We start from the raw sequence: 26,869 nt of genomic DNA on the forward strand, positions 1-26,869 counted from the left end.
TGCCTCAGGTGGAATCATTTACATACAGTTAGAGGGGTTAATGAATAGAAAAGTCCTGGCAGTGATGAGCTTTTGATGACTTTTCTGCTGATTTTTCTTTCCTCCCAAGCAAAATCTGCGTGGGAAATGATGTAAATGGACCATAACAACAACACATTAATGGATGGAGCCCTAGGTATCCATTTTTGTATGATATATCTCATTTGAACTTGGCTTTCGAAAGGGCTGTTATGCTGGTGTGCGATGGGTGTTGGAAGATAAGCAAATCTGTAAACATTTGCCTTTGTTTTTTGTACAAGCAAAAGCAAACTTGATGGAGATGCAGGGCGAGCCATTTCCATCCATTAATAGCTCTCCACCATTGTGCTGGTGAAGGAAAAGGATGGAAGGAACAAGTAGAACAAGTGTTCTCCTAGTTATGCTTCTTCCCATCTCAGGAATCTCATTCAGCTTACATAGGAACATGGGGAGCTGCCTTTCACTGGTCTATATAGCTTTGTATTGTATGCACCAATTGGCTAGTGACTCTACAGAGTTCTAGCTTATCTATGATGTTAGGTTTTTGTTGGTTACTGATTACATTCACAGAACCCTGAAAGGAAGATGTTTATAGTGTCTGATTCATTCATTTTGCTACTTGAAGCCCAACACTGGTACTTCTGCTCTTCCCTAATAATAACAATAACAATAACAACAACAACAACAACAACAACAACAACAACAATTTATTTACACCCCGCCCATCTGGCTGGGTTTCCCCAGCCACTCTGGGCAGCTTCCAACTGAATATTAAAAGCAGTACAGCATCAAACATTAAAAACTTCCCTAAACAGTTGTCTTCTAAAAGTAGAATAGTTGCTTATTGCCTTGACATCTGCTGGGAGGGTGTTCCACAGGGCGGGTGCCACTACCGAGAAGGCCCTCTGCCTGGTTCCCTGTAACCTCACTTCTTGCAATGAGGGAACCGCCAGAAGGCCCTCGGTGCTGGATCTCAGTGCCCGGGCTGAATGATGGGGGTGGAGATGCTCCTTCAGGTATACAGGACTGAGGCCGTTTAGGGCTTTAAAGGTCAGTACCAACACTATGAATTGTGCTCGGAAACGTACTGGGAGCCAGTGTAGACTCCCTTGTGTTTAGGCTGAGCAGTGGGCAACTTCGGGCTTTCAAATCTCAATGATGCCCTGTGCAATGCTAAAATTAAGTGCCCCCTTCCTCTCTCGCTCCATTCTGCAGCATTGTTGTGGCTCCCCCTTCAGTGCAGCACCCAGTACGGCTGAAACAGTACCCTAAAGGTACTGTAAAGGGGGCCCTGACCATCAGGTCCAGTCGTGTCCGACTCTGGGGTTGCGGCGCTCATCTCGCTCTATAGGCCGAGGGAGCCTGTGTTTGTCCGCAGACAGCTTCCGGGTCATGTGGCCAGCATGACAAAGCTGCTTCTGGCGAACCAGAGCAGCACACGGAAACGCCGTTTACCTTCCCACCTATTTCTCTACTTGCACTTTGATGTGCTTTCGAACTGCTAGGTGGGCAGGAGCTGGGACCGAACAACAGGAGCTCACCCCGTTGCAGGGATTCGAACCACCGACCTTCTGATCAGCAAGCCCTAGACTCTGTGGTTTAACCCACAGCACCACCTGGGTCCCTGAAAGGTAAAGGGGCCCCTGACCATCAGGTCCAGTCGTGTCCGACTCTGGGATTGCGTGTCCGACTCTGGGGTTGCCTCTGGGCTGAGAGATAATCACTGGCCCAAGGTCATCCAGTGAGCTTCACAGCTGAATAGAACTATAACCCTGGTCGTCTAGACCTTAGTCTGACACTCTAGCCACTAACTGCCTCTCTCTTTTAGGGGATTTATTTGCACCCTTCCTTAGATCTGCTTTACACAAGCAGTTATGATTCAGTGCTTAAAGTTTTGCCAGCTGTTTAATAGATTTGCTGCTGTTTTCTTTCAAGGAGGTGTCTATCAGATAGGGGAGAACAAGTTCAGTTCCCGTCTCTGCCATTGCTCCTGGGTAGCCCTATGAACCAGCCAAACTAGAAGGAGATGAACTTTGCTGTGAATATTTGGTTCTGCTCCAGTTTTAATTTGAGCTATGTAGGTTGGGGATTTACCATATTGAGCGGTTTGAAGTTTGTACATAGACGGATGTATTTCTCCCTTTCCCTCAGGGCCATATTAGAATTTTAATCTCCTAAAGCAGAACTTCCAGAGCATGAACTCTCATCATTAACACAATGGATGTACTTTTGAAGAAGAACCAAGCCACATGTTAATACAAGGTGGGATAGAGAACCGGCAAAAATATGATACCCTATTACATTTGACTTACATACAGATGATGGTGTATCTAAACTAGTGCTGGGTTTCATTTTTTGCCCCCTTCTCTCTCTCTCTCTCTTTGAGGAGCTGGAAGTGAATGGAAGTATCCTGCGGAGCAGTGGCATCTGTTGCCCTTTAGGACTGGAAGGAGAGAAGGCAGGAAGACCAACAGTAGGTAGCGCCAGAGGCAATCACAGACCGAATCAACTAATACTCATTATCTCCCTGTCCTCTTCCCCACTGTGTTCTATCAGGGCAACACTAAGACAAAGAAGAAGGGAGCCGACATATGGTGTCACCCTCTAGACCTGGTGTTAAGTAGCAAGGTATGCAAATGGGGAAGGTAGGCAGATGGAGGCTGGTTGAGGGGACACTGAAGCTGGTGGGGGCAGTGCCCTATTCTCCCTAATGGATCTGACCGTCAAGGGGACTGGGATAACTTTGAAAATATCATTGGTGGTGTTATGTACTGAGCTGAATCCTAGAACAATAGGATTCAGAATCAGCGGGAGCTACCCAATCCAACTCCAGGTGGAAGTGAATCCGCAACCTGATTGGCCTGCTGGAGCAGCCAATCAGGCGGCTGGCAGAAGTGAATCTGCTACCTGATTGGCCTGTAGGAGCAGCCAATCAGGCTGCAGGCAGAAGTCAATCCACAATATAATTGGCCCACAGGTGTAGCCCTGAAGTAGCCAATCACGCAAGGCCCATTGTGTAAATAATGTATATAAGCAGATGGTTTTGGGAAAAGAGCCATTCGTCTTCTCTTCTTCTCCTTGATGAATATGAGCTGAATAAAGAGCATGAAATTCACTCTCGACTCCGAGTATATTTCACTGGCGACGAGGATGGGATCCTGCTGAGCTGACCGCCACCACGCACTGCACCGCAGCACCGCCACCTGCTGCACCGCTGCATCGCACCGTGCATCCAGGCTTCAGCTCCAGGACCCAAGGAACCCAGAATGGCAACCGACAGCAGCTTCTTGCCATTCAAACCAGCATCAGGAGACTGGGAAGGGTACGCCGCCCGTTTCAACTTCCTCCTGCAAGCGAAAGAAGTCACCAACGATGCCATGAAGAGGGCGACATTCTTCAGCGTCTGTGGAGAGGAGACGTTTGAAATCGCCCGGGCTCTCCTTGCACCTAGAGATGTCGCTACCGTCTCTTACAAAACAATAATGGAACGGCTGAAGGAGCACTTTTCACCACAGCCCTCGGTGGTAGCTTGCCGAAATGCCTTCTACGCAAAGCGGCAAGCCCCGGGGGAAACCATAACTGGGTTTGTGACCTCCCTCCGCCAAGCCGCCCGGTTATGCAACTTCTCAGAGTGGGAGAACATGCTTCGTGACCGCCTCGTCGGTGGCCTGAGGGACGAGATGTTGCAACGACGCCTCTACGCCAAAAAAGACCTCACGTTCCAGATTGCTCTGGAGGAAGCCCTGGCAACCGAAGCCGCCGAGAGGTCAACGCAAGAGGCACGACCGGCCCCGCCATCCCAACCGAGGGTCTACCACGAAGACCTCACTGACGAATCCGAATCTGACAGGGAGGAAGTACACCGAGTACAGCGGCGCACTCAAGCAGCACACACACCACAGCAGCCTCGACGAGAAGGAGGGAACTGTGCAAGCTGCGGGGAGAACCACGAGAGGAGGACCTGTCGTTTCCGCAACGCAGAGTGCAGGCAGTGCAGAAAATTGGGACACATCGCCCGGGTGTGTCGGGCTCGACTCACCCGTCGACAAGCATCAGATGACCGACCCAGGAGCCCCAGGTCACACGGCACCATGCACCAAGGCAACTCGACGGAGATCACGGACTACCAGGTATTCCAGTTGCCCCATCCCAGCACAGAGAAAATTTATATAGAGGTACAGATAGAGGGAGCCCCATGCCGCATGGAGCTGGACACGGGTTCAACTCTATCCATAATCTCGGCCCGAACATTAAGGGAACTGTGCCCTAATGGGGGTCCCAAACTAAGGCCGGCCCCATTCACCCTCCGGGACTTCCAGAAACGTAAGGTCCCTACAATGGGGGTGGGGACCTTCAGGGTGCAATATCGAGGGCGAAAGCAACAATTGGACTTGCTGGTAGTTAAGGGCCCCTACGTTAGCTTACTGGGACTGGCATGGTTTGGACCTCTGGGGCTAGCCGTTACCGGGGTGAACCGCACTAGCTTACAAGTGGACGTGGACGCCATATGCAAAGAGTTTCCAGGGGTTTTCGATGGGGCATTGGGACGATATACAGGACCCCCCATTGCCCTACAGCTAGACCCCGCTGTACGACCCATCAGGCACAAGGCCCGCCGGGTCCCGTTTGCCCTGAAACCCCGCATAGACGAGGAATTGGACCGGCTCGTGGAGCAAGGAGTGCTGGAGCCGGTGCCCAACGCCCCCTGGGAAACTCCAATTGTCACACCCGTCAAGCCTAACGGTTCGGTCCGCATCTGTGCAGACTACAAATGCACCATAAACAAGGCTCTCACGGCCCATGCATACCCAGTGCCAGTGGTCAGCCATGTCCTCGCCACCCTGGCTGGGTCAAAAATCTTTGGCAAACTGGACTTGGCCCAAGCGTATCAACAGTTGCCTGTGGACGAAGCCACAGCAGAGGCTCAGACGATTGTGACGCACAGAGGGGCATTCAGAGTAAAGCGGCTGCAATTTGGCGTTAGCGTGGCACCAGGCATATTCCAGAATCTAATGGACTCTCTCCTTAAAGGGATTCCTGGCGTCACCCCCTTCTTCGATGATGTACTGATCGCCGGGCCCACACCAGAGGAATTTGAGGACCGCCTCCGCTCCGTCCTGCACCGTTTCCAGACGGCGGGCCTCAAGGTGAAGCGGGAAAAGTGTTTACTGGGAGTGCCGCAGGTGGACTTTCTGGGATTTAAGGTGGACGCAGAAGGGGTCCATCCAACCGGTGACAAGGTACGGGCCATTTGTGAGGCCCCAGCGCCCAAGAGCAAGCCCGAACTTCAGTCATTCTTGGGACTATTGAACTTTTACCATGCCTTCCTTCCCCATAAGGCAGCGGTAGCGGAGCCCCTACACAGACTCCTAGATAAAAGGGCCCCTTGGGTGTGGGGCCAGCGACAAAGGGCCGCATTCCAGGCAGTCAAGGACTTGCTCGTCTCGAACTCGGTCTTGGCACACTTCGACGAGAGGCTGCCAGTGGTGCTGGCATGCGACGCCTCTCCCTATGGCATCGGCGCTGTCCTGGGACACCAACTCCCGGATGGAAGAGAGGTGCCGGTGGCATACTTCTCCCAGACGCTTGCTGCAGCCGAACGAAACTACTCACAGATTGACAAGGAGGGTCTGGCAATCGTGAAGGGCGTAAAAAAATTCCATGATTTCTTGTACGGGCGGCCCTTTACCATAGTGACTGACCACAAGCCGTTGCTTGGCCTGTTTGCCCCCGAGAAGCAGACCCCCCAAGTGTTGTCTCCACGTGTCCTCAGGTGGTCAATTTTCCTTGCCGGCTACCAGTATGCACTAATCCACCGCCCTGGGAAGGCGATGGGCCACGCAGACGCACTCAGCAGGCTACCACTACCAGAAACAGGCCCCGACCCAGCGCCTGCGCAAGAGGTTATGACCCTGGAGCTGCTTCCCGACCGACCCATTCAGGCACAAGAAGTTGCGTACCATTCCACAAAAGATAGGGTCATCTCCCGGGTCCTGGACTGGGTGTGGTGAGGATGGCCCAGCAGCAGCCCCGGGCCAGAATTCGCTGGCTACACAAACCGCAAACATGAACTGTCGGCCCACAAGGGGTGCCTGTTATGGGGAAGCAGGGTTGTTGTTCCCCAGCCCCTCCACAAAAGGGTCCTCACAGCCCTACACGAGACACACCCAGGGGTAGTGAGGATGAAGGCCCTTGCCAGGAGTTATGTGTGGTGGCCGGGGATTGACAGAGAGATAGAGGCCTGGGTCCAACACTGCCAAACCTGCCAAGAATCCCGCCCGGATCCCCCAAGGGCCCCAGTCCAGCCCTGGGAGTCCGCCCGACATCCATGGTCACGCTTGCACGTGGACTTCGCTGGCCCCTTCCAGGGAAAAACATTCTTCATAGTGGTGGATTCCTACACCAAATGGCTGGAGGTCGCACTGGTACCGTCCACTTCTACGGCGGCAGCCATCCGGGTACTACGTAAGCTGTTTGCAACCCACGGGCTCCCTGACACCCTCGTCTCGGACAATGGAACCGCATTCACGTCAGAGGAGTTCCAGACCTTCACAGCGCAGAACGCCATCCGCCACATCCGCTCAGCACCATTCCACCCTGCCACCAATGGCCAAGCGGAGCGCATGGTGCGGACCACCAAGGACAGCCTCCGCCGCATAACACAAGGGGACTGGGAATACCGCCTTGCCGCATTTCTTCTAGCACAGCACAGCACCCCAAGCACAACGACGGGCCGGAGCCCAGCTGAACTACTCATGGGCCGGCGCCTTCCAACTAGACTGGACCGACTTCACCCCGACAGAGCTCAGGATGAGGTAGTGGTGGGGAAAGGCAGGAACCCCCGGACATTTGTGGCCCAGGACCCAGTGTATGCAAAGAATTTTGGGGCAGGCCCAGCATGGGTACCCGCCACAGTCACCAAGGTGACCGGTCCCGTGTCGTACGAGGTACTAACGGAAGGGGGGCAATGTTGGCGCCGCCACTGCGACCAGCTACGGCGACGATTCCCAGAAGGAACCCGGGAGGAGAGCAGGACAGAGGGGTCCCAAGGGGACAGCAGGGCAGTGAGGCCTGTAGAGCGAGAGGGGTGGGCAGGGGAAGCAGAAGCAGTAGGCACAGAGGGGCGCCCCGAGGCTGGAAGGACACCGGAACCAGAGTCACAACCTAGTGGTTCAGTGGCGCCAGACCAGACAGCCCCGGCACAGCCAGCAGCCTCGGAACACGAGCCAGAACCAGAACCCCTGACCAAGGAACACCCCAGGCCACAACGCACACGGAGGCGGCCAGCAGACCTTGGGGACTACGAATGCAACTTCCCGGGCAGGACTGGAACTTAGAGGGGAGGGGTGTTATGTACTGAGCTGAATCCTAGAACAATAGGATTCAGAATCAGCGGGAGCTACCCAATCCAACTCCAGGTGGAAGTGAATCCGCAACCTGATTGGCCTGCTGGAGCAGCCAATCAGGCGGCTGGCAGAAGTGAATCTGCTACCTGATTGGCCTGTAGGAGCAGCCAATCAGGCGGCTGGCAGAAGTCAATCCACAATATAATTGGCCCACAGGTGTAGCCCTGAAGTAGCCAATCACGCAAGGCCCATTGTGTAAATAATGTATATAAGCAGATGGTTTTGGGGAAAGAGCCATTCGTCTTCTCTTCTTCTCCTTGATGAATATGAGCTGAATAAAGAGCATGAAATTCACTCTCGACTCCGAGTATATTTCAGGTGGGTGGGTTGCAGTTACTTTTCTGCCAGTTGGACCTTTCTTTCCCCTTCAAAATTGTAAATGTTGTTTACAAATTGTGAGTCTCTTGGCATAAGGTCTTAGACCTCCTAGAAGGACCATGGGAGCATATGACATCACATGCTGCTGGGTGGTATCCAAGCCTTTGTGCTAAGAGGGAGATTTAAAGAATCAAAGGAGAAGAGAATCCATTCGGTCAGCTGCTGTAAACCTCCTTCTGCCCTTCCAAATTACTTTTTTTGGAAATTCCTCTTCTCTTAAGAAAAGAGCCATGGTTTTCATGGAAAATTAGGATCTTTGCAAAAATAGGAGATAGGGTTTGGCTCAGAACTAGTCTATGCTTCCTATATGGATGTATTCTTATTTATTGTTTATTTGTTATTTATAGTCCATATTTTCACCCCAAGGAGCTCAAAGGGCTGCACATGGCACCCCCACTCCTCATTTAGTCATCACAACAACAGGTTGGGCTGAGAGATGGCAACAGGCCCAAGTAGGGGTGCCGACTTGGCCCCCAAATTATGGGTGCCCAATGGCAGCTGCTGTGTAATGTGACATCATGATATCTCGTTACATCAGCACGCTGCAGTGGCACTTCTGAGAGTTCGTGGGGCCTCCGAGGTCATGTGCGAGACCTCCGACACAACTTCCGTGTCAGAGCTCCATGGTGTGGGTGCCAAACAACCACAAAAATTGCTTGTGGGTATCCAAGCTCCCAGGGCTTCCTATACTTGGTGCCACTGAGCCCAGGGTCACACAGTGACCTTCATAGCCTACTGGGGATTTGAACCCTGGTCTTCCGGGTCCTAGTCTGACACACTAACCACTAACACTACACTGTGTTACCACATCATGTACATATCATCTTTTGAAGGTGGAAAATACCCACATTTATTAATATTTTAGTCACATGCTGTGTATACCTTGGTACCTTGGTTTATGAACTTAATCCATTCCGGAAGTTCGTTCTTAAACCAAAGCGTTCTTAAACCAAGGTGTGCTTTCACATAGCAGTGGGGGACTCAATTTACAAATGGAACACACTCAACAGGAAGCGGAACATGTTCTGCCTACAAGGCAAAGTTCACAAACCAAAACAGGTTTGCAGTGTTCTTAATCCAAGTTGTTAATAAACTAAGCTGTTCTTAAACCAAGGTACCACTGTATACTCTGTGTGTGTGGGGGGGGGGTCCTATGGTTGGAGTACAATATGCAAGCTTTCAAAATTTATTCAGATTTTTCTTATACCATTGACACCTTGAGGATGGGGAGAAGTACATAGCTGAGTCTTCCTGAAACTGTTACGGTATTTATAGTGTTTTAACTTTATCCAAAATGGATACGCAGCCAAATCGGACACATCTGACAGCCATCTGATTATTTCAATGGGACATTTCCAACTAAGTGTCCATTATGAAGGCAGATTATGTATTTGCGGCCAATATCAGGTGGAAGACATTATTCACTATTGCTTAATCTGCCTTTTATATAGCGATTCAAGAGAGATTTCTGAAAACCTTTGCTGACATATGAAAGCAGGAACACCTTTGTAGAAACACTACAATTTCTGTTGAATGACACTAACAGCTTTGTGACACACAAAGTGGCTCTTTTTACACTCGCCACAAAAAAACCCTAGAGAGTTAATATTGCTATAAGTTGTTTTGGAAATTTTGAGTTTAATATGAAGTTCAGTTAGCTGGTGTTACTTCCTATTTTTCTTCTTTTATATGATTGATGTTCTATTTTTAATATGTTTGTATTGAGGTGCATTTTATAGACTAGCACAATAAACTTATTGAATGCTGCGGCTGAGCTGCTGTAGCATTGCAGGGGGTTGGACTAGACTACCCTTGGGGTTCCCTTCTAACTCTACAATTCTATGATTCCATGAACTAAGGACTCATCCTCACTTTCATTTTCGAGGCACGAGTCTGAATGATTTCCTCCAGAAAACCCACTCCTAGTGCTAATTCAGAACAAACATCAGTCCAAAGAAACCTGATTGATGTTTGCTCCAATTCAGCAGTAAAGAGCAGGTTTCCCTGAGGGAAACAGTGGGGCAAGTGGAAGTATGGATGATACCTTAGTGTGCATAAAATGCTGGTTGTTCCCACCTTTATTTCCTCCTCTTGCACTGAATGTGTGGTTCCCAGTGTAATTTACTGCACACACTTCTACATCAGGCCAATCTGTGACCCTCTAGATCAGGCTTCCTCAACCTCAGCCCTCCAGATGCTTTTGGCCTACAACTCCCATGATCCCTAGCCAGTAGGACCAGTGGTCAGGGATTATTGGAATTGTAGTCTCAAAACTTCTGGAGGGCCGAGGTTGAGGAAGCCTGCTCTAGATGTTGCATACCCTCCAATGTTGATCCAATGGAAATTGTAATGTCCTACTCCGGCGGGCAGGTAAACGGCATTACTGTGCGCTGCTCTGGTTCGCCAGAAGTGGCTTAGTCATGCTGACCACATGACCCGGAAGCTGTATGCCGGCTCCCTCAGCCAATAACGCGAGATGAGTGCCGCAACCACAGAGTCATCTGCAACTGGACCTAACGGTCAGGGGTCCCTTTACCTTTACTTTTACCATGCCCTCCAGCATTTCTCTAATGAAAATGGGGACATCCTAAGGAAAAGCGAGACATTCCAGAATCAAATCAGAAACCAGAATGGCGGTATATAAATAATATCGATGCAGGTGGTGCTGTGGTCTAAACCACTGAGCCCCTTGGGCTTGCTGATCAAAAGGTCGGCGGTTCGAATCCCCATGACGAGGTGAGCTCCTGTTGCTCTGTCCCAGCTCCTCTCAACCTAGCAGTTAGAAAGCACACCAGTGCTAGTAGATAAATAGGTACTGCACACCAGTGCTAGTAGATAAATAGGTACTGCTGTGGCAGGAAGGTAAACAGCATTTCTGTGCACTCTGGTTTCCATCACAGTGTTCCATTGCGCTAGAAGCGGTTAAGTCATGCTGGCCACATGACCAGAAAGCTGTCTGTGGACAAACACCAGCTGCCTTGGCCTGAAAGCGAGATGAGTGCTGCAACCCCATAGTCACCTTTGACTGGACTTAACCGTCCACGAGTCCTTTACTTTTTACCTTTTTAATATAAATGGTGATGGTGATGGTGATGATAATATTAGTTGACATTTCTCTGGTAAAACTGAGTCAGCTCAAAGACGGGGGTTAGAGGTAAAAGATTTTATAAAGCCACTCTCACTCACCATTTTGACCACTGCCACTACTGAGTCAATCATTCCTATTGATACTGGCTGCATTTTTAAGGCACCACGTTTTCTATCCTTGATAAGGTACAAACGTCGGGGGGGGGGGGGAAGGAAAGAAGAAACATGTCATGTGGAAGAACTGACCTTGCAGTATATCAGGGAGAACATTACAAATGAAAACATGCAAAAATATCTTTCCTTTTCTCTCTACTTTATGGTCCAGATCTCTCAGCTAATGAATCCTAATGCAATGCATGGTGATGTATTGGACCATGCCTTGTACGCATTTGCTAGAGTGCCCTGGATATCCTATTTAGTGGAATGGTTTTCGATTGCTGCTTCAGTGCCATTCTCTTTAATAGGTTGGGAACTTTGATTCCATTAGCATGTTTAGCACACTCCTCCTGCTGATGTGTTTTCAGGGTCACTTCCAGGAGATAAGGAGATGAGAATTAGCAAGAGCAGGTCCTGGGTGACCTAGTTTCAACCTGGGAGATGGCTGTGGTGCAAAAGGGGGGAAAAGAAAAGAAAAGAAAAAGCAGCTGTAGATTTGATTGACTCATTGTGTTAGGGAGGCAGAGTATTATAAATGAAGGAATTATTAACAGATTGAGCCTCCTGGGATCGATTCACCTTCAGCGCTAAGCAATGGCAGGAGGAGCGAGGCATTTGCATTTGAAACAGTGTTGATTCTTTTTTCTATCTCCTGTCAAAATCACTATCTCATTTCCATGGAACTTTTACGGAGAGTGAAAATGGAACGTGGGCTCCCAAGTCTGGAGTGTCAGTAAAAAGAGGTTATTTCAGGTCCTTTAGTAAAGTGATGCGGATGATAATTTTTACCATTGTTGTTGCTGTTATCGTTGTTACCACAACTGCTGCTGAAAGGGTCCCAAATGAATAAATGGATGGATGGTAAAAATCAAGCATCTAATGCTCAGGAATGATTGATTAATTATTATTGTTATTGTCATTATTATTAACCGCTCAATGCCAAAATAGGCTTCTAAGCAGTTTACAGGTACAAAAGCTAATGACACAAACATTGAAAGATGAACATCCATCATTAAAATACACAATGAAGCAATCCCATTAAAACACCAAAATATATACATCCATAATTAAGATGTGTAATAAAACAATTCCATTAAAATGGCATGGCAATGAAATCAAGAGACTCAGATCAAGGGACTAAGGGAACATCTGTGTAAATGGATGTGTCTTCAAAAGCTAGCAGAATGCCAGTATGGCATCTGGCACAGCACTTTCCATTTGCTATAAGAGGCAGAGAAACTATTAAGAGGTCCTCCAAGACCCTCAACAATTTTCAAGTGGTATTTGATGGTGGGGAGTTTGGGAACCACTCATCTAAGATGCTGTCTCCATTATCGTCTCCCTGTCAGATAGGTTAGGCTTGGATATTGTGACTTGCCCAGGACAATACAAAATTCCCAAAATGCACACCCAAAAGCACAATAAGAAAGACAAAGCCTACCCTACCACGGGAAAAGATGTGCAGAACAGTAGACGTCAACTTAACTACCAACTACATGTATTCAACTACTTAAGTACATTCCAACTCTACAGCAGTTCTATGATTCTGTGCCAAAGGTTTGGGTAAGCAGAAATGTCTTAACTGAAAAAAATGACGGTGAAGTATTGCATTTTTATATTTCTTTTTGTATTTTTACATATTTTGAAAGTTGCTTTGATGCATCCTTGGTTGTGGGAAGGGATGAGTAAATTAAGTGAAGAAGAAGAATACATGGCACCAACTTGACTAATTCATTATCGATCAGTTTGCAATGATGTCCTGAATTCAAATGAATTCATGAAGCTTTGGTTTGACAAAATCCCCTCCTGCCTCCAAACTACTTTATGAAGATGAGAGAGGTCTCCAAGAAAGCAGAAGTGGTTTATTCCTTCCCAGTTTCATCCAATGCTGACATTCTACTCCTTGGTCATGTCCCCCTCAGGTTGTCTAAAAGGCTTCTGAGGTCACTAACCTGCAAATCAAAGGCAATGCACTGATGAACAGCAACAGCTTGTCCTTGACATCCTGATTCGAAAACATGAAAGGTGTGCTTTATTTTTATTTATTTTCTTGACAAATGCAATTGGGCAAGAGGATTGTGATAGGCATAATGGTGGAGTGTGGAGCTGCAGCTAAAGTCTCCCCCAAAGCAGGAGGGGTGAAGGGGTGAGGTGGCAGAAAAGATAGGGCTGTGCAAGTGGAGCAACAGGATTGGCAGATTGGCTCCCCTGGGGCACCTGTGCATCCCTGGCCTTGCCACTATTTCCCCCTCCTCCTCCTGGCATTGCACGGAGACTATTGCCAAAGCTCTGAGTGAGCCACTCCTGGATTATAGCAATGGCACCAGTAAATGGCTGCCAGAAAAGAATTGCCACAGGCAGAAAAAAATTGTCCTTAAACTTCTACATATTGTAAATAGCTCCATGATGTCTCATAGGCGTACAAGGGGACGCAGGTGGCACTGAGCCTCTTGGGCTTGCCGATCAGAAGGTCAGCAGTTTGAATCCCCGTGATGGTGTGAGCTCCCGTTGCTCTGTCCCAGCTCCTGCCAACCAAGCAGTTTGAAAGCACGCCAGTGCAAGTAGAGAAATAGGTACCACTGTGGTGGGAAGGGAAATAGCGTTTCTATGCGCTCTGGTTTCCGCCACAGTGTTCCATTGCGCCTGAAGTGGTTTCGTCATGCTGGCCACATGACCCAGAAAGCTGTCTGTGGACAAACACCGGCTCCCTCGGCCTGAAAGCAAGATGACCCCATAGTCACCTTTGACTGGACCTAACTGTCCAGGGGTCCTTTACCTTTACCTTTTAGGCATACAAGGCACCATCGAACCATCTTGGGGATTCCACTCTGGATTTGTGTAGAGCTTACTTCTGAACCTTTTCTTCTTCAAAAGATATCCCTCAAGGCAGCAGCCGTTTAGGATCAGAGTTTTCCTTCTCCCAGATGGGCTGCTTTCCCATGTGGACAAGCCCCATCTGACCCTCACTTCCATGTACAGAAACCACCTTCTCAGATCCACTATTCTATTGGTCTTGTCCGCTCAATCCTCCAGAGCCTGCCTTCACATGTAGAGGAAATCCCTAACTCACTCAGGGGTTGAGACCCATCGGCTACCCCAGTGCTTTTCTTCTAGAAAAAAAAGGGTGCCGGTACTAACCATGAAGTTGTTACAGTAAGTGCCACACTTTTAACCAGTCCTTTCTTGAGTACCCCCAGGGGGAAAAAAGCACTGGGCTACCTTCACCTGCTTTAGGCAGCCACTCAAAGCCATTCCTGGGGTTTGGCCACTGTCACATGCTGACATCTTCTAGAACCCACAGGTGAGAGCTGAGTGCTGGGTGGGAACCAAAGGTGGACAAACTACCCCAGAAAGAGCATAACATGTCCCCCAGCAGAGGTACTACCCCTCCTCTAGCCCCCCCCCCATTGATAAATGTTATGTACTGAGCTGAATCCTAGAACAATAGGATCCAGAATGCAGCAGTCTGATTGGTCAGCAGGAGCCACCCAATCCAGCTCCAGGTGGAAGTGAATCAGCAACCTGATTGGCCTGCAGGAGCAGCCAATCAGGCTGCTGGCAGAAGTCAATCCGCAACCTGATTGGCCCACAGGTGCAGCCCTGTAGTAGCCAATCATGCAAGGCCCATTGTGTAAATAATGTATATACCATTGTGTAAATAATGTATATAAGCAAGCGTTTTGGGGAAAAGAGCCATTCTTCTCTTCTTCCTCTATTGCTACTACAAGCTCAATAAAGAGCATGAAATTCACTCTCGACTCCAAGTATATTTCAGAAAACAAAAATAATGATATAGCTTTTTAACTGACTGTATATTTTACTCTTTCCAGGGCTAATAGGAATTCTGGTGAAAGACACATGGAGGCCAAAATCAATGCCTTTCTTCTGGGCAACACAACAACATTGCATTTTCTCTGCCCACACTCCCTTGGCCTGGCCTTGTATTCGGAGGGGGGGGGAGCTGTATCATTTCCTGAGCATGCTGCTGGCACAGCCATTGTCCTCCTTACGTCAAAAGTCTGAAATGTACACCTGCTTCATATCTCCATTCTGGTTTGCCACACATGCGTAATGGGCTTTTGGGGAGGAAGCAGTTCATTATGTCAAGGACAGCATGAGTCAGTGGTTTTACGGAATTCAATAACAAGCTTGAGAAATCTGCTCTGGGAGAGATTTGCTCTGACACATCCCTCAGAGTGTCATACAGGACTCGCAGAATTGTATTGCTGAAGAAGGTACTCCAGGAGAGCGAGGAGAAAGTGCTCTAAATGTGGGTCATCATGTTCTTCTTGTGTAATCATGATGAAGTAGCAACTAGGCCTTTATTATGGTGGGAACTTGAAAAATAAAGGCGTGAAATGCTGCCGCCACCATCGCCCAGAATACACCAACCACTTAATAAGCTGTTCCATTTTCTAGACGTCAGTCTAGTGGTTGGCAAAAATTGAAAGGTCCAGAGGTCCAGATAAGCAGAGCCTTAACATTTTGCTACATATCCCAAGCTCTTTGCTTTGGCTTGTGAAACAATATAAGCAGGCCAGCAATCTGATACGGGCATGGCTTGCTTTTCCAATTTGGATGTGATATGCATACAAGGACACTCTTACATGGCAGCATTTTCAAAAGCGATCATCCCCAATGGTGCATTCTGACATGTTTATTCCATAAAAGAGCTGTATTGTGTGCCCTTCTGCATTTTTTAGTTAGCTCTGAATAAAAGCAGATTGGCTTGCATCTATTTTATCAACCAATATATACAGTATTATTTTTGTAGGACCTGTTGGTACATCTTTATCCTTGTAATTGTTGTCCCAAACAGTAATTTTCTCTCAGTCCCTAAACTCTCTGAAGCACAGATTGACTGTTACAACTTGAACTTTGGCAGATGTTGAGGGAGACAGCTGAAGCCCTGTCAATTTAAAATTCATTCAGAGAGACCCACCAAATTCAGGTGGTATTTTCTGACAGGAAGGGAAGTCAAGCCGCAGAGTTTTCTGGCAATACTCTGTCACTTCCTATCAGTTCATTTTGTGCTGTTTCTGTCTATAAGCATTGACACAGTTCTCTGAGATGTGTGTAAACAAACTACAGAATTCTGGTTGAAGCTAAGTACCTCAAAATAGCATGGGCGGAGGCGAAGTTTGAGGAAGCTTTCCTCCGAAGCTCAAACTGCATGCTACAAGGAAAGTGTGGCCATATCAAACCAACATCTCTTCTCCACATCTGCCCGGTAACTAAGCAACTTTAACTAAACCAGGGGTTACAAACATGACATACTTGGTTGGCAGTATGCTTGCCACTACATCCTATGGTGACTGTCAGGGTTGTTGCAACTACTCTTGAGTAACAACCCTCCACATGCTTGTCTTTCAGAAGTTTTTATTAGTGCACATTATTTACAGTGAAGTGAGCTGCTGGTTTCATGTCTCGTCAGTCCGAATCAGAATCCGGCACTGCCCCCTTTCGTGATCTGGACCAACATAAGAGTCGTGGGACTGTGAACCTCCTCCCCTTTCTCCTCCTCCTTAATTCCGGTGTCGGGGAATCCTCTCTTTCCTCCTCCCTCTCTTCCTGCATGTGGAGCAGTAGCTCTTGGATGTTGCCAGAGCTCTGGCACTCCCTCTCTGTCTCCTGACCTTCCCCTTCTGACCCTTTGCTTTCATTACTGCTGGGAGATGGGCTGCTCCTGATGAGGGGGGGGGTGCTGTTCCCTATAAGCCCTCCCCCTTACAGTGACCATGGAAAGACTCTGTAAATATTTGGTTTGTGTTATGCCATGCCCCTTTGGCATCCATTTTGTGACGGACACCAATTGCACTTTCTCAAAATTCTTAATGTGCCCACTGACTCTCAAAGGCCGGCAAAGCCTGAAATGAACATTACCAGGAAGAAATGGAAAAGATCTGTTCCCCTGTGGGTAAGAGCTCCCATTTTAATTTGTCAAATTTCGTTTGGGCTTCTTTAGAGATGCAAGAACATAGTAAGGGAGATACTCAACAAGTTTTTCTAAGGATCTGTTTTCATCGCCCAGTAGTGAACACAAACACACAGTGCTATTCTCAAACAGCTTCATTAGAGGAAAATATGGTACTGCAAGGCTGGTCATTGGTCCAACTCCACCAGGCCCTTCCCTTCTCCATTTGTCACCTTGGGGTAGCCTTTACATCAGCCTGCAGCAGAGATAAAAATAGGCTATTCCATCAGCTCTGCCGAGTAAACAGCTCCACCATGAGAACATAAGAAAAGCCCATCGAGTCCACCATCCTGTTGTCACAGTGGCCAGCCAGATGCCTATGGAAGCCTCATCCCATCTATTCAGAAGCACATTACCAGTGAGATGATAGCCCATCCATTGTCACATCATGAAGCCTATTCAGAGTGAGGGCAATGTTCTGAAAGAGTGCTGGAGAAGTCTTCCTTGGTGTTGATCCATTTCCCAACGTTCAAAGCCATGATCCCATCACAGAAAGTGTGTGGAACGGTCAGAGTGTTCAGGAAACAGTCTCAACCCATCATCTTATCTTTAGCTGCAGCAGCAATGATGAGGGAAAATTTCAGGAATTTTTGGATACTGTATTGTGACTTTGGCAGCAGACTTCCACATCTCTCTCTTTCATGCCTCAAGAGTTGCTCATGTTGCTATTTTTCTTCTGTCATCTCCTTTGCTGGGATACAACTTATTACTTTCTTTCTAAATCCCAGCCATTGCTTGGAGGAAACCATTTTCACTAAGGCTGAACATACCAAGTCATTTATCAGCAAAGGGGGTGACAGACAAATTAGTGCCTTTTGGATTTACCAGGTTTCCGCCAATAGTGAAGGTAACCAGCATAGTGGAGGATTGTACTCTGCCACAAACCTCTGCCAGTTGTGGGGTGGGGGAGTGTGTGGTGGCAAGGAAGGCATTTTTAGGGGTAACCATTTGCCTGCCCCTTGGATGCCCCTCTCCCTGAATGGGACAATCCATGCCCATGAAAATGATGGCATTTCTCCCATCAATACTGTTTGTCTACAAGAATCCAATGCATTGCTATACTTGGAATCAAGCTCTATGGAATCCATTGGGGCTTACTGCCTAATTAGCTTGCACAGGATAGCAGTCTAAATAATGTTATCTGTTCCAAACATTTAAGCTGAGCTGATGAAAATAATAATATAAATATTATACATTATTTAAAACTCATTAAATTATGCTTTGCTTTTTTTTAAAAAAAACCTCACCACGACATTATGCAGAAATGATTTCTCATTCTGAGTAATTGCAATTAATTACATAGCGTTTGTGTGTTTGTGTGTCAATGGCTATGTGAAATAAATAATTTTTTTTCATAAACTGATGCATCATCCAATGATTTTGCTATGCCATACTAGCATCCAAAGAACACGAGAAGCATATTTGTTGAATGGGAGGGGGAGGAGAAGTTAAGATTTGTTTTTAATTAAACAAAATCATGTATTGGCACTGGGAGAATGAGCTGCATTCAGCTTTGCTGCTTTAAATTCTGGTTCCTGCCTAGAATTCAATTTTAATTCCCATTGAAGTATGCTTTCCGGTCTCATTGAAGCACCTCCAGTTCAAAAGCAGATGACTTTGGTCAGATTGCATTAGCTTGGGAGGGACCTGAGGTTATTGTCACTCGATGAGACATCTTTATGTAAAAGCTGCTTTGGGCATGATGCACCGAAACCGACTCCTGCTGTATTATAGTTTATCATTTGTTTAATGGAAGCATGTGTTTCGATTACTGCCGGATGACCACAGCAGCACTGCATATTACAGATAACAAGACAATTATCAAAGCCACTTGGCATTGTTGAAAATGGTAAACATCCTTATATTTACAACTCAACAGATGCTGTATGGCTTTCATGTTTTGCTTCTCTTTCGTGTGCTAGTACATTGGTGCAGAATGGATATCCCCTCCTCCCCCCATCCAAAGATGCTAATGCAAATATGAAGTGCTTGGGATAAGAACATGGTTGAAGGAGACTAAGTGAAAAAAGTAATTAGAAAGACAGAATTAAGAGACTCAATGAACAATTAGTCTCTCATCAGCAGTTCTGTTCAGTATTGCCCTAGTCCTGTTCTTAACTCAGGGTGTGCAGAGAGCTGAAGGCGTAGAACCTAGCAGGTGTGGTTCATACGTATAGTGAGCCAGGGACTGAGCTGAAACAATAGAGATAAGGGAGAAATTTAGTTTGGGTTCTCTAATTCACAGTTCCCTAAACAATACACTGTGGTGGACTGGCTGGATAGAGAGGGGGTGGGTGGGAGGCACCAACTGAGGAACCCTCAAAGGAAGAAGGCTCAGAGTCCAGGGGTTAGTGGTGGGATGACAATGAGTGGAGAAGAGGGAGCAGGCTGGGAGGAAGAGGCATCAGAAACTGAAGAGGTGACAGGGTTTGGTGAGCAGGAGGAGTCTGTGGCAGAGAGCAGTCCACAATCGGAGGCAGAAGTGGAAACTGGAGAGGAGGGGAGCCAAGAGGCAGCCAGGGTATTTACTTCACCTGCAGCGATCAGCTCCCCTCCCCCTGGTCTTCTAGAACCAGGGCCGTCTTAAGCGCCCCTGGCGCCGTGGTGCACCAGATCCCTCCGGCACCCTCCCACCCCGTTTCCCAGCGCGGTGGGCGGGTGGGCGCAGCGCGCAGTGCAGCTGCCACAAGCGCTGCTGCGCGACGGGCAGGCGGGCAGGTACAGTGTGGTTGCCATGGGCGCAACTGTGCGGCGGACTGGCCGGCCAGTGGGCGGGCGCAGCTCGCGGCGCCCTCCTGGCGGGCCGGCGCCATGGTGCCCTGCGCCACCCAGCCTGGCCATAGGGCCGGCCCTGTCTAGAACCCAAAGAGGCATGAAGAGGGTGGAGAAAAGAGGGTCAAGATGAAGGAGCCTCAGATTGCTTGGTAAGGAACCTGGGGAGGAGGCTTAGAGGTGGGGACTTTCAGTCCTCACACCTGCCTCATTGGGGCAAGATCTACCAGGAAGAGTTGCTATGCAAGAGGCCTGAGCTGTTTGTTTGTTTATTTGAATAAAGAGTTAACTTTACTGATGCCATATGAGTTATTCCTGACTTAATCCTGGCATCTGTCCCTGACATACACCAAGGGTGGGCCAGATGTTTATCTCTCTCACCTGCCAAGAGTCAGGTTTGACAGGTGGGCAGCTTCACCCACCTGCCAATCATCTGACACCACAATGGTGTCAGGTGTCCCCCTTTTTCTTTTGGCCGATGCTGTTCATGGTGCTTTGTGAGCCCCAATAAGAAATATTGCCCGTAGTCGTGCTTCTTTTGAATTTTGTCAGATATTTCTCCCAAGTGGGAATGAGGCCTGACATTCTATTTCACTTCTGTGGAAACACAGCAGCAACTCCCTAATCAACCCTAAATATCAAACATCATTAATATAAACATGCAAGAAGGAATATTATCGGCGTCTTGTATGCCTTCGCAAAGAAAACTTTGCCTTATCTCCTGAGAGAACGGTGCTAGAAGACAGCGGAAAAAATCTGCCATGGCTTCGGAAAATGCAGTCCTTGCCGGGAGCAGCTGGCAATTTGGACAGCTACATTGTTTCATGTGTTCAGTTACTAAAGCGTAAGATGACAGGGAGAGTTGCTATTTGTGGCTCCAAATCGAAATTGGCCATGGCTTCTCCATGTGGTTGGATGTCCCCAGTGGGCTGCCATTGTACTCCCCTGAGAGGCTCCTGAAGTGAAATCTGAGCTATGCTTCCTTTTCAAGCGCACAATGGCCACAATACAGCCCACCGATCTTATCACCTGGGTCCATGGAGCCTCAAGGGAATCGGTGGCATCTCACAAAATAATCTCTGTTTGATTATTTGTTTCCCTCACACAATTAAAGCCACACGAAGGAGAACAGAGGCATGCAGGCAAAGCCCTGTTCTGTGTTGCACATGGCCTTCCTCTTGTTTACAACTAAGGATGTAAAAAGCTGTCAATTTCTAGCCCAGTGTGTATGCTTTAAGGAAACATATTTCTTCCATTTCATCGTTCCTGCATTCTGCTAAACACAACTCAATCATAATCTATTCTATTTTATTCTACTAACTCAGGACTCCATCACTATATACAGCAATGGAGACACAGACGTCAGATTGCTCTAAATCTGCCCAGAAAGACTGCTTACCACAACTCAGACGGGGGTGTCCGGACATGCGTAGAAGTGACTTCCGGTGACACGCTACCCATGTCTGGGCACCGGAAATCGGGCGGCGCCAGCACCCAAAATGGAGCCTCCCTGGCAGGTAGGAAATCTGGGGGTTTACCGGATTTTTTCCAATCCGGGCTGCCAGCAGGAAATGGTTTAAAAACCGGGGGTTTCCCGCGAAAGATGGGAGACTTGGCAGCTATGACTCAACAGGAAGCGGAACGTGTTCTTCTTCAAAGACAAAGTTCACAAACCGGAACACCTACTTCCAGGTTTGCAGCGTTCTTAATCCAAGTTGTTCATAAACTAAGCTGTTCTAAAACCAAGGTACCACCACAGTTTAAATTAATTAAATGGTTTCCTGGTTGAAGGAGTGGGGCATGCTCTGTTACCACCCGCTTCTCTTTCACATGCACCTCAAAAGCAGCCAGAAGTCACTTTTAAAATGAAAATAGTAAATTTGCTCCTTACTTGAAAGCATGAAGCGAAGTAAAATCAAGATAACATGCTGCAAGGCCCAACATCCCTTTCATGTTAAGCTTCCTTGCACTCCAATTACACTTTGGGCTGGTTCCTGGTTTATTGCATGTTCCATACAGCTGAGGTCTTATCACAGGCTTGAACTGCTTCTTTAAGTATATTTGAAATTAAAATGAACAGATCAAGGTTAATGTCATTCTTAGTTCCCGGGGTAACCTTTCCCCTCCACACTTTCATTTTATCTGACTACCATGTTTTCCTTTGATTGTGGGAAATTAAGCAGAATATATTTTAAATAGTCACAAACTTTCCCCCTGTTTTACTTTATCCATTTTGGCAAAGCCCTTACAAAACAGGTTTTTTTTAAAAGTTCTACCGTCATCTAGACATATATTGATATTTCTTAATTTGAACATCACCTTCAACAGCATAATTTTCAAAGCATCTCCTAGAAACTGGGATAGTGAATCTGTGGCTCTCCAGATTTTTCTGAACCAAAACTCCCATCATCCTTCATGTAATGTAATGTTTTCCTCCAAAGAATGCAAGTAATTGAATGTGATCCTTCAAGCTTCCTAAATATTTTTCAGGGGAGGGGAGAAATCTACCCTATATGAATTGCTTGTTTCCTCCTAAACTGGTAATAATAATAATAATAATAATAATAATAATAATAATAATAGTTTTTTAAAACAAAATTTAACATTGTTCAATTCACTTTCAATATAATTATTTATTTCATTTTGACTTCACATCCTTACGTCCGTGATGGCAGAGGGGCTTCTCGGCAGTGGCGCCCTCCCTGTGGAACGCCCTCCCATCAGATGTCTAGGAGACAAAGAACTACACAACTTTTAGAAGACATCTGAAGGCAGCCCTGCATTGGGAAATTTTTAATGTCTGATGTTTTATTACAGTGTTTTTGTTTTTTGTTTTTTTTTGCTGGAAGCCGCCCAGAGTGGCTGGGGAAACGCAGCCAGATAGGGAGGGTATAAATATTATTATCATTATCATTATTATTCCTGTTGTATTCCTTTATCTGCTGACATAACTACCATTTATTTTCTGTTATATTATAACCTATATCACAATCATTTATTTATCATCATTCCCTTGCCTATTATTCCAATCCTGCTCGTGATTTCATTTGGCTATGATTTCCCCCTCAAATAATCCAAAAAGAACTTCCACTCTTTGATGAAGTTTTCATCTTTTTGATTTCTCCTTTTTGTTGTTAGCTTTGCCATCTCGGCATAGTCCTATAATTTTAAAACCCATTCTTCTTTCATTGGGGCTTCTCCAAACTGAAATTAAAGAATGTCTCAATGCAAGGGAATCTGCTATATCACATTCACACATGCAAGTCCCCCTTGAGATGAACATGGTTGTGTGAAGCAACCCTTACTTAGGGCTTTCCCCCTGCCCAAGGGACTTACGTACAGATGTACAGACAAATGTGCTTGGGATTAGCACTGGTATCAGAATGTGCCCAAACATTACACTAACTCACAAGTCAGAAATTGGTCTGAAAGAAAAGTGTGCATTTTTAATTTTTTTATGCTGTGGTTCTGCTAGCAATGTCCCTTTCAAGCCACCATGATACAGCAGCTGGTGAATATTTAGAATTCTACTTGAAGTCTCACCAGTTTTGATCAGCGGATCAGGCCATCATCGGGGGATCAATCAGCTGCCAGCAAATGTGGATTGTGATTTGAGTGGGAGGCCAGGACAGCTTAATTGGGGGAAGGGGTGTTAAAAGTTAAATTGACAGTCATGTTACATTTTTTGATTGAACTCCCAGTGCTGCAATTCCTGTCTGAGGAGAGGATAGAGTCGCACTCTTTATTAAGAGGGAGCAAATTCAGGTCCCTGCATTTCTCGCACATCTCATACATTTCTGCATCTGAAAATAAATCAAGACCGGAGCAAATAAGCTGGAAATACCGGCTAAAACTGAAAATAACTAAGAGACCGGAGAAGCAATTGCATGGTTGATGTTATTTTGTTGTGTAATGGGGTGGTTTCATTGGAAGCAACCCATCGCCAAACTTTTCACCCACCAAACCCCATATTTTGCGAAAGAGTAGCAGTTGTAGCTTCCCCAGAAGTCCATCTCTTTTCCCAGTGGGCTCAACTGATGCAATTGCCATTGACCTGCGCTCTTTTGTTTTGTTTTTGAAAAAGGTAGAATAATGAGGGAAAGGGGTGGAAAAGATTTACAGTTAAGCACATGTAAAATTGATATGGACCAGAATTGGACTGATTCATGCATCCGAATCATATTAAACAGGCTTGGTTCTATTTGCACTGGGCTTGAAGGCTGATTGACTTTGTCTATTAGTAATTGTAAGGGGGAGGGCTTACAGGGAACAGCCCCCCCCCATCAGGCCGAGTTCCTCTCAGAGCAGCAAGTCCAGTAGCGGATCAGATTACAGGAATCAGGAAGCAGAGAGGAAGGGGAGAGGCTCTGACAGCATGAGAGAGACTCAACACCGAGTAGAGAAGGAAGCAGCTGGAGAGGAAATGATGGGAGAGCCGTCAGAAGGACGGCTCCCCCCCCCCGATGCCTGAATTGAGGCGCACGGCACCCCGTAGGGCGAGAGGGAGGCGCTTTGAGGTTCTCAAGCCGTTATGTTGGGCGCGAAACAGAAAGGAGCCATTGCGAGGTTCTGACTCGGACTAAGCAGACATGTTTTCCAGACTCTTTGCACTGTAAATAAGATGCACAATAAAAGCACCTTAAAGACAAGCAGGTGTGGAGCGTCGTTACTCAAGAGTAGCCGCAAGAACCTCTGACAGTAATGCTACTGTACAAATGGTGCCCTGCTCTGGTCTCAGATCATAGGGGTAACTATGTCCTAAGCAAAGCCTGTAGTACACAGTGAAGCCAGGAGTGAATATGATATGCTTCTAACGCTGGTAAATGTGAGCCACCTGCTACCTGCTATATTTTTTTATATCTTTGTTTTCAGTTCTGATCCTGAACCTGGTAGCATCAGTGCATAACAATTTTGTAGTGGTGGCAGAAAGCCAGTGCAATCTTCTAGCATAGGACACATAACTGAATTACAAGTAAAATTACTGTTGACAGAAAATCACCACCTGCCTTTAGCCAAGCCGATAGTTGGCAAGGGGTGTGTGTGTGTGTGTGTGTGTGTGTGTGTGTGTGTGTGTGTGTGTAAAATATCTATCCTTCCTTCCTTCCTTCCTTCCTCCCTCCCTCCCTCCCTCCCTCCCTAAACGGCCTTGGTCCAGTATACCTGAAGGAGCGTCTCCACCCCCATTGTTCAGCCCAGACACTGAGGTCCAGTGCCGAGGGCCTTCTGGCGGTTCCCTCACTGCGAGAAGCCAAGTTACAGGGAACCAGGCAGAGGACCTTCTCGGTAGTGGCACCCGCCCTGTGGGACACCCTCCCACCAGATGTCAAAAAGAAAAAAATAACTACCAGACTTTTAGAGGACATCTGAAGGCAGCCCTGTTTAGGGAAGCTTTTAATCTTTAAGAAATCAGTGTGTTCTAATATTTCTGTTGGAAGCCGCACAGAGTGGCTGGGGAAACCCAGTCAGATGGGTGGGGGTGTAAATAAATAAATAAATAAATAAATAAATAAATAAATAAATAAATATTACTTTCCTTTCTGCATCCTAGATATTAAGGGCATCAGTGACTAGATCCAACGACGTCAGGGGCACAAGGGGCTTCAGCCCCCTTAATATTTTGAAGCAGGGGGCCCACCCCATATTGAGGGGGCCAACATCCCTCACCGCCGCCGAGGGATATAGCATATAGAAACCAGCATCACACCTTTCTTTTTCTTTTTTTTGCAATTGTTGTTTACATCCTCATCTTTCTTTATGTCAAATATTTTATCAAATCTATGTCTACATCATAATTTGAAAGTGTAAAAAAAACCACATGTATAACCTACCTTGTAATTATTTGTTGGAGGAACCCCTAATCAGCGTTAATTAAATTAGCACGGGAAATCAAAGTCGAAAAAGTCAGAGTTTATTTGCTGGCAAGCTACAGAAATTAGTGGGTTATACAAGATCTGCATTTTAATTAAGGCGTCATCATTGAACACAGTAGAACAAGAATGAAGAATTTGGATTTTGATGGATGGAGGCTCTTCAACTTGAACTGGGCCAACCACCTCTTCGCTTCTGTACAACATCATGTCAGTGGAACAAGCTGCATTATGCATCATTACCACTACAACCAAAGTTAATAGGTTTTAATTTCCGTTGATTTCATTTGGAGTGAATTAAGCACTTGCTTAATTCCCCGTTGAAATCAGCAAGATGAGCAGGCCTAGTCTTAGCATGACAGGATCACTCTGTTTTGTCTTGGTCAGACCACACCTGCATTGCTGTGTCCAGTTCTGGGCACCACAATTTAAGACGGATGTTGACAAGCTGGAATGTGTGCAGAGGAGGGCAACCAAGATTATCAAGAGTCTGGAAACCAAGACTATTGAGAAATGGTTGAAGGAGCTGGATACATTTAGCCAGGAAAAGAGGACACTGAGAGGAAATATAATAGCCATCTTCAAATATCTCAAGGGCTGGAAGATGCAGCAAGCTTGTTTTCTCCTGCTCCGGAGGGCAGGACTTGAAATATGATAGCCATGTTCAAATATATAAAAGGACGTCATATAGAAGAGGGTGAAAGGTTGTTTTCTGCTGCTCCAGAGAAGCGGACACGGAGCAATGGATTCAAGCTACAAGAAAGAAGATTCCACCTAAACATTAGGAAGAACTTCCTGACAGTAAGAGCTGTTCGGCAGTGGAATTTGCTGCCAAGGAGTGTGGTGGAGTCTCCTTCTTTGGAGGTCTTTAAGCGGAGGCTTGACAGCCATATGTCAAGAATGCTTTGATGGTGTTTCCTGCTTGGCAGGGGGTTGGACTGGATGGCCCTTGTGGTCTCTTCTAACTCTATGATTTTATGATTCAGTGGTTTCAAATTACAAGAAAGGAGATTCTGACCAAACATCAGGAAAAACTTTCTGACAGTAAGAGCTGTTTGACAATGGAACAGCCTCTCTTGGGAGGGTGTGTTCCTTGGAGGTTCTAAACCAAAGGTTGGATGGCCACCTTCATGGATGCTTTAGCTGAGATTCCTGCATTGGAGGAGGGTTGGACTAGAAAACTCTCGGGGTCCCTTCTAACTCTACAATTC

This window comes from Zootoca vivipara, chromosome 16 (assembly GCF_963506605.1).
Source record: "Zootoca vivipara chromosome 16, rZooViv1.1, whole genome shotgun sequence".
Lineage (NCBI taxonomy): Eukaryota > Metazoa > Chordata > Lepidosauria > Squamata > Lacertidae > Zootoca > Zootoca vivipara.